Below are 9,400 nucleotides of genomic sequence, written 5' to 3'. Positions count from 1 at the left end.
ACTGTTCCCATCACCCCAATTCCCCAATAAAAATCTTTAAAAAAAACTGCATGGACTGACTCTTTCACGTTTATCTCGAACTCAGATTGCCTTCCAACCTGTCTTATTTGCCAAGAAAAATTAGTGCACAACAAAAAGTCAAATTTGGAGAGGCACTTCATGACAAAACATGCCACATTTGCCAGGAAGAATCCTGTTGGTGACATGAGAAAGAGAGCAGTTGAAGAACTTCAGAAAAATGTTGAAAAATTAAGTTCTGTATTTAATTATTGGAGACAGTCTGCCAATAATGTTAAGATTGCAAACTTCGTAGCAAGTCAGGAGATTGCTAAGAGAGGAAAACCATTCACAGATGGTGAATGCATAAAATGTTGTTTTGTTAATGCATCTGAAGAACTTTTTCGGGATTTCAAAAACAAAGCAGAAATTTTAAATAAAAATAAAAACATACCGTTATTTGCCAAAACAGTAGCAGGTAGGACAGTTAAAACGTCCTCAAATGTGACCAACAAGTCTATAACATTAAATTAGCTTCAGCGTTATCAATTCTGGTAGATGAGTCACGCGACATCAAGGACACAGCCCAACTTTGCCTTTATGTGCGGTATATAGCATCTGCGGGTCCGAGAGAACTTCTGGGATTGTTGCGTGGAGAGGACATAGCAAATGCTATCCTTGAATGCCTGAAAAAAAATCATATCCCACTCAATAAAATTGTTTCAATTGCAACAGATGGTGCAAAAAGTATGACGGGTGCGAGAAAGGATTTTGTTTCAATTTTAAAAGGAAAAATTAATCATGAAGTGATTACTTTCCATTGTATACTCCACCAGGAAGCACTTTGTGCACAAACATTTCCAGAAGAAATTGGTAAAATCATGGGATTGGTAATTAAGCTTACCAACACCATTATAGCAAGGGGACTTAACCATCGACAATTTAAAGAGTAGCTAAGTGAAATGGAGAGCGAGTATTCAGACCTTCTCTAGTACAACAGGGTTCGATGGCTTTCCAGAAGCGACATGTTGCATAAATGAAATTTTGCATAAATGAAATCAAACTATTTCTTGACAACAAGGGTGTTCAATATCCAGAATTAACAGAAGATCGGTGGTTGCAAAAATTGTACTTTATGGTGGATGTTACATCACAACTGAATCAACTCAATCGTAAATTACAAGGCAAGGGAAATATTGCTTTTTCAATGCTAGAAGAAGTTATTTTGTTTGAAAAAAATTGATTCTATTCACTAAAGATTTAGAGAGTGGAACTTTAGTTCATTTCCCAAACTTGTCTCATTATTGCCGAGAAAACAATGCCCTCATTAACAAAGATTATTTCAAGACAGCAGTTTCAAACATGAGAGAATCATTTCTTCAAAGATTTCAGGAATTCAGAAATGATAAAGCGACTCTAGCTTTTATTACAAATCCTCTTAATGCCAATATGAAGGAATTAAATTTTGCTCCGTTTAATACTGATTTGGCTAAATTTGAAATACAGTTAGTGGACTTGACAAGCAAAGACTTATGGAGCTCCAAATTGGTACGTCTTGGTACTGAAATAGAAGAAATGGAAAGAGAAAAATGCAGTCTGATTTCACAGCACAAGCAGACTGCCATAAAAGACCTACAGAAGGCAGACTCAATGATTTTCAATACTTGGAATAGTCTTCTGGACTCATATTATGAGTTGAAAAAAATTGGTGTTCTCAGTATCTTCGGGTCTACATATTTATGTCAGCAATCGATTTTGTTTTCTAACATGAATTCCATTAAATGTAAATTGAGGAGCCAAATTACTGATGCCAACTTGGAATCATGACTTTTGGGTTGTCGGAAAAGTCATGATGTAGTTTTTCTGTTTTTCGTTGCAAAAATGCGTCATGACTTTTCCGACAACCCAATACATTAAAAATGACTAGTTACAAACGAGATACAGAAACTTTCTCAGGAAATGCAAGCTCACACTGATTAAAACCAATCAGAGCATTTTTGTGTGTGAATTTTTCTTATTTTAATAAAGATATAATTAATACTATTACTTGTTATAATATACTTTAAATTTTCCTTATTTGTAAAAACATATTTATGGCTCTCAAATAATTTTTAAATTGTTTTGAGAGACAGGATTGGCTCTTCCGTCTCAAAAGTTTGCCGAACCCTGAGCTATCCTGTCTTTTGATTGGAGCATTTAATCCATTTACATTTAAAGTGATTATTGATAGATACATAGTTATTGCTATTTTGTATTCATATTTATGTTCTTTTCCCCCTCTTCTTCTTAATTAAGTCCCTTATCATTTCTTGAAATACTGGTTTTGTGATGATAAACTCTTTCAGCTTTTTCTTGTCTTAGGAAGCTCTTCGTCTCTCCTTCAATTCTAAATGATACCCTTGCTTGATAGAGTGGTTTTAATTGTAGGTCCTTATTTTGATCACTTTGAATATTTCACCCAATCACTTCTTTCCTGCAAAGTTTCTGTTGAGAAATCAACTGACAATTTAAGGGAGCTCCCTTGTAAGTAACTAGTTGTCTTTCTCTTGCTGCATTAAGAGTCTCTCTTTGCTTTAACCTTGTTGTGGGCCTGTTTAGGTTCATTTTGTTTGGGACTCTGTACTTCCTGGGTTTGTATGTCTGTTTTCTTCTCCAGGTTAGGAAAGTTTTCAGTCATTATTTCTTCAAATAGTTTTGCAATTCCTTCCTTTCTGTCTTCTTCTGGTGCACCTATGAGGCAAATGTTATGCTTGATGATGTCCCAGAGCTATCGTAAATTATCCTCATTTTTAAAATTCCATTTTAAATTCCATTTTTGCTATTCAGATTGGGTGTTTTCTGCTACCTTGTCTTCTAAATCACTAATTTGTCCTCTGTTTCATCTAGTCTGCTGCTGATTCATTCTACTTCATTCATCATTTTAATTATTGTATTCTTTACTTCTGACTGGTTGTATCTTATAGTTTATATGTCCCTTTTTATGCTTTCTATCTCTGTGTTGAAGTTCCCACTAAGTTCCCTGAGCATCCTTATAACCAGTGTTTTGAACTCTGTATCTGGTAAGTTGCTTGCCTCCATTTCATTACTTCTTTTCTGGCGTTTTCTCCTGTTCTTTCTTTTGGGATGTATTCTTTGTTTCCCCATTTTGAATGCTTTTCTGTGTTTGTTTCTATGTATTAGTTAGATCTGCTACATCTACCAGTCGTGGCCGGGTGGCCTTATATAGTAGGTGCCCTATGGGACCCAGTGGCACATTCTTCTTGGTCATCTATGCCAGGTGATCCAGGAGGGTCCCTTGTGTGGGTTATATGTGCTGTCCTATTATAGTTGAGCCTTGATTGCTGTTGGCACATCAGTGGGTGGGACTGACCCCCAGGCTGACTGGTTGTGGGATTTGGCCACGTCCACAACTTATGGACTGCTGTTCGGGTGGCTTACCCCACAGAGCGGGCTTCACCCCAGTGGGCTCTGGTGCCTGCTGAGACTGCCCTTTGAGTGTGCTGCTTGTGGGGTAATTGTGTGGTGTTCAGCTGCGGTCTGAACCTGACCTACAGGTATCTTGGTTCTGGGGCCTCTTGGGAGGTGCTCTGGTGCAGGCCCAGGTCAGTCACTTCCTGTGCCTAGCCAGGGATTATGTGGTAGGAGCTACAAAGTGATCTATCATATGTCACTGCCTGTGCTGGACCTGGAGGCACATGGAAGAGGCTGTGCTATGAACCAATGATGGCTACCACCAGTACTGAGTCCTGGGTAGCTCCACAAAAAGCCAGGACACCCCAAAGCCTGCTGCCACATGCTAGCTCTTGTAAGGCTCAGCTGCTGATAGAGTAGTACATGAGTTTGATGAGGCGGGGTCTCTGGGATTCACCAGGGTGAGATGAGTGTTCACCAGGTTAATGTAGATTCTATTGGGTTGTCGGAAAAGTCATAATGCATTTTTGCAATGAAAAACATAGAAAAAATACGTCATGACTTTTCCGACAACCCAATAGTTTGGTGCCTGTGCTGATCCCGGAGCTACTCAGCAAATGTCTTAGGCCTACTACTACCCACCTGGGACCCACAGATTCCCAAATGTTGTCCAAGAAAGAGTGTGATACAAGTGGGGCTGGCTGCTTGCCGATAAAATGTCTCAGGCATTGAGTGAGCTGGATGGGGCAAGTTCCCAGGGAGTCACCAGGGTGGTGAGTGGGTGGAACTAATAGATCTCACTAGGCCAATGGAGATTCATATTTGACCCTGTGGGGGAAGGCTCAACACAGAAAAGATGGTGCCTGCCTGCTCGCTGCACAGGAGGAGGGCTCTACACAGGGAAAATTGTGACTGTCCCTCCAATCCTTGCCCTAAAGCCACACAACTCAGTCTCTCTGTGAATGTCTCTGATGCCCCCCAAGTCACTGAATTCCTGCAAGTGAATGAGTTTGTGTGCAGGCCCTTTAAGAGGATGTCTGGGTTTCCCACAGCCTTCCATCCCACCTGGACAGTCACAACCCCCACTGTTTTTCACAGCCAGATGTTGTGCGGGCTCCTCTTCCTGGCACAGGTGCTCCAGGCTGGGGAGCCTGGTTTGGTGCTCGGACCCTTTGCTCCTCAGAGGGGACATCTGCTGCTGAGATACCCCTCTCAATTCTCAACTGCCACATGTGGGTATGGGGCCAACCTATTTTACATCTCCACCCCTACTACCTGTCTCGATGTGGCTTCTTTACATCCTTAGTTATAAAACTTCTGTTCAGCTAGACTTCAGATGGTTCTCTAGGTTGACTGTTTTATAAGTTAGTTGTAATTTTAGTGTGGTGACAGAATGAGGCAACACAGCCTTTATCTACTCCATCTTGGTTCTTTTTCTGATTTTCTTGAAACACACACCTGCATTGCTTCAAGCCTTTGGTTAGCTTCAAGTATTGTGAAAAAGTTGATTCTGACCAGTTTTACATTGCTTTAATGGAGGGGACCAACTTTAGAGGTATTTACTGCCCACTCTTTTCACTGATATAATCATATGCAATTGCTTTTTAAATTGTTTAAGATAAGAAAAAAATCAAATGTGTAATTATAGTGCCTATTATCATTACCTACATAATTACATTTATTGAAACTTAATTTTTTCATATGGATTCAAATTAATATCTGGGTTCCTTTCAGCCTGAAGAACTCTCTTTAATATTTCTTCTAAGGCATGTCTTCAAGCAATGAATTTTCTTAGCTTTTGTTTATCGCAGAATGTCTTAATTTCTTCTTCATTTTAAAAGGACAATTTTCCATATACGCAATTCTCGTTTGACAGTTTATTTTCTTTCTTTCTGCACTTTCACTATGCCATACCTCTGCCTCCATTGTTTCTGATAAATCAGTTGTTCTGATTTTCCTGTAAGTAATGAGTCATTTTTCTCTTGCCCTTTTCAAGAGTCTTTCTTGTGTTTGTTTTTACAGTTTGATTATAATATGTTTAGGTGTCAATTAAAAAAAAATTATTTTACATGATGTTCCTTGAACACCTTGGATGTCCCAATTAATGTTTTTTCACCAAAATTGGGATTATTTCAGCTATCATTTCTTAAAATATTCTTTCTTTTCTGCTCCTTCTCCCTTTGGGGGACTCCCATTATGTGTATCCTTAGTTGTGTTCCACAGGCCTCGTTATTCTTTTTCATTCATTTTTTTCCTTTCTGTTCCTTAGATTAAACAATCCCAATTGATTTATCTCAGAGTTCATTGACTCTTTCTTCTACCATTCAAATCTTCCATTGAGCATCTCTAATGAATTTTTCATTTGTTATTTAACTTTTCAACTCCAGATTCTTTATTTTCTTTATTAGACTTTCATTCTCTTTATTAATAGTCTCCATTTACTGAAACATTGTTCTAGTACTTCATTGTTTAGAAACTTTTTTTAGTTCTTTAAACATATTAAAATAGCTAATTTAAATTCTTTGTCTAGTAAGTCCAAAGATCTACTTCAGGAACAGTTTCTATTGAACCTTTTTTTTTCTGTGTATAGGTCATATTTGTTTCTTTGCATGCATCATAATTTTTGGTTGAAAAAATGGTCTTTTAACTAATATAATGTGGCAAAACTCTGGAAATCAGGTTCTCTATCTTTTCCAGGGTTTGTTTTTGTTGCTTTTTTATTTGCTTAATGACTTTCCTCAGCTAACTGTAAACGCTTTGACATATGTGGCCACTGAAGTCTCTGCTTGGTTAGCTTAATGGTCAGCTAATAATTGGAAAGAGATTTCCTTAAATGTCTGAAACCAATGATTTCCCAGCTATTGCCAAAAAGCTCAGTGTATATGTTGTAGCAAGACTTTAACACTCAGGCAGTTTTCAACTCTGCTGTAGCTTTTATGTTCAGCTTGTGAAGAGCCCCAAAGTCAGCCAGAATGAGAGACTAAGGCCTTTTCATGTCTTGCTACTCAAATAATAAAGCATAAATAAATAAAATAGATAATAGAAAAACAGAGAAAATAAAAAAAACAAAAGTTTGTTCTTTGAAAAGGTTAAGAAAACAGATAAGCCTTTATCTCAAGTGACCAAGAGGAAAAAAAAGAGAAAAATCAATTTACTAAAATCAGGAATAAAAGAGGAGACATTAATATCAATTTTACAGAAATAAAAAGAATTAGAAGGAAATACTATCAACAACTGTATGCCAAGAATTAGATAACCTAGATGAAATAGACAAAAATTCCCATGAAGACACAAAACACTGAAAATGTCTGAAGAAAATATGAGTAGACCCATAACATGTTAAAGAGATTGACTTAGTAATCTAAAATCCTCTTATGAAAAAAAAAAGGATGAGATGACTTCCTTAATGAATTCTACCAAAGGTTTAAAGAATAAATATCAATCCTTCATAAACTCTTCCAAAAAATTGAAGAAAAGGGAATACTTCCTAACTCATTTTATGAGGCCAGTATTACTCTGATATAAAAATTAGATGAAGACATCACAAGAAAATGAAACTGAAGACAAATGTCCCTTATGAATACAAATGCAAAAATCTTCACAAATATCGGCAAACAAAAGCTAGCAACTTATAAAAAGGATTACACATTCCAGAAATGAGAGGTAGGTTTAACATATGAAAATTAGTCAATGCAGTACACCATATAATAAAGGACAAATACTATCAAATGATCATCTTAATAGACACAGAAAAAGCATTTGGGAAAAAAACCCAACACTCTTTCATGATAGAAACATTCAACCAATTAAGAATAGAAAGAGACTTCCTCAACCTGACAAAGGGTATCTACAAAAGCCCACAGCTAGCATCATACTCAACGGTAAAATATTAAAAGCTTTCCTCCTAATATCAAGAACAAAGCAATGATGTCCATTCTTGTCACTTCTATTCAACATTGTAGTTGAGATTCTAGCCAGGTGAATTTGACACACACAAAAAAAGTTAATCCATATTAGAAAGAAAATGTAAAAGTATCTCTAGAGTCAGATGATATCATCTTGTATATAGAAAATACAACAAAAAGTAAACATTAGAGCTGATAAATTTGTTCAGCAATGTTGGAGGATACAAGATGAATACACAAAAATCAATTGTACACACCAACAATAAACAATTTAAAAATAAAAACTTTAAGTTCCATTTATAGTAGCATCAAAAAGAATAAAAAGTATAGATTTAACAAAAGAAATGCAAAACTTGTACACTGAAATTACAAACATTGTAGAAAGAACTTAAAGAAGATATAAATAATGGAAAACAATATCACATTCATGGATTGGATTGGAAGACTTAATATTAAGATCTCAATACTCCCAAAATTGATTTATAGGTTGAATACAGTCTCTATTAAAATCCCAACTGTTTGTTTTGTTTTGTTTTGCAGGAATTAACAAGTAGATCTCAAAATTCATATTGAAATGCAAGGGACCCAGAAAAGTTAAAACAATATTGAAAGAGAGTAAATTTGGAAGACTTCTATTCCCAAGTTCAAATCTTACTACAAAACTATAATAATCAAGAGTCTGTGGTACTAGCATAAGGTGAGACATCTAGATCAATGGAATAGAATTAAGAGTCTAGAAATAAATCCTTACATTATTTCTGAATTGATTTTCCATGAAGATATTTCAATGTGGGAAAGAACAGTCTTTTTAACAAATGGTTCTGGACAATTGGGTATCTACATGCAAAATAATAAATTTGGATGCTTACTACATGCCATATACAAGAGGCATAGATGAAATTCTTTCTCACTGACCTCAGAAAGAGCTAATCATACTGTCATTTTCCATAATATATTAGGAGACTCTGGGTCCTATATAAATCTTTTATTTTAGCAGGCAGTTACCCTATTTAGGCTTAACATGGAGGTTCTGGCCTACTTTTTTAGGGTATGGTTTCAAAAAAAATTTAATTTTCTTTATGGTATTTATGGTACTATTTTAGTCAGCTTGGTTTATCTGGTGCTGATGGAGCTCCCACTCATTTCTGCTGATGCTGCCAGAGGGTGGAGGTTGTCCTCCAGGCCAGGTCACCTGGTGAACCGATTAGGGGAAAATAGTCACTGTCCTGCAGGGAGGATGAGCACATCTCAAGCTGGGCTACTTGTTTTGGTAGGATACGCCTTGCTGGTGACACCTAGTCACCTGGTATCTCTCAATGGGAGAAAGGAGTCCCAGGCATGGAAGAGAAAGAGTTATTACTCCGGCTTCTTATTGTCAGCCGGGTTCCCAATCAATCCTCTTTGCTGGTACTGCTGGGATCACATGCTGCTGTCAGAAGATAATCTGTTCTATCTGGGGAAGGTTGAGACTTCCTTGGCTGCCTTCTGTTTTTAGGTTGAGGGTTGGGAAATGTCAGGTGTGGGTCACCTCCTTCTCATGGGTTGGGGGAAGCATGATGCCCTGCTGTTGTGCTATTCTTCCAATCTTACGACGCCTAACCAGCTCACCTTCTTCTTACCACTTTGTAAGTTCTCCTTTGTTTGTGCCTTCTGTTGTTTCCAGAGTTTATAGTTGTACTTTCGGGGAAAATCTGGACCAGAAGACCCTGTAAAGCATTTTTCAAAAAAACACTATTAACTGTCATAATGATGAGTAATATTTTGCTTCTGCCCTCAAGGAACTATCATGTAGTCTGAGAGATTTGATACAAGAATATAAACGTAATAAAAGCATTTATTATTTACTATGTTTCAGTTTATAGTTAATAAATATTCATTTTAAGTTAATACATGTTTTACGTTTTTTTAAAACTTCTGAGGGAAGTAATAATATGTTGCCCATTTTAAAGATGTAAAAGAGAACTTAAGCAACTTGCTCAATATTACACAGCTAGTAGGTAGCAAAGTCAGAACTGGGACCTAAGCAGTCTGTTCTAACTTGTTTTTTTAGGGAGACCACTTCATGGACTGTATAGATGTCTGACCAC

At 36.8% G+C, this 9,400-nt stretch overlaps 1 long non-coding RNA gene across 1 annotated transcript in view; it reads right to left on the bottom strand.

Moving 5' to 3' along the window:
- Nucleotides 1–215: 215 nt before the first annotated feature.
- LOC109390087 (uncharacterized) overlaps nt 216–9,400 on the bottom strand; it is a 16,595-nt gene continuing 7,410 nt past the window's right edge. The window contains exons 3-4 of the long non-coding RNA XR_002125498.1: nt 8,922–9,019; nt 216–683 (exon numbers count right to left, since the gene is read on the bottom strand). This is a non-coding gene — a long non-coding RNA (uncharacterized LOC109390087). The remainder of the gene's footprint in view (nt 684–8,921; nt 9,020–9,400) is intronic.

The sequence above is a fragment of the Hipposideros armiger genome, unplaced genomic scaffold (genome assembly GCF_001890085.2).
Source record: "Hipposideros armiger isolate ML-2016 unplaced genomic scaffold, ASM189008v1 scaffold_254, whole genome shotgun sequence".
NCBI lineage: Eukaryota > Metazoa > Chordata > Mammalia > Chiroptera > Hipposideridae > Hipposideros > Hipposideros armiger.
Note: the sequence above shows the minus strand (reverse complement) of the source record. Positions and strands in the feature narration are given on the sequence as shown.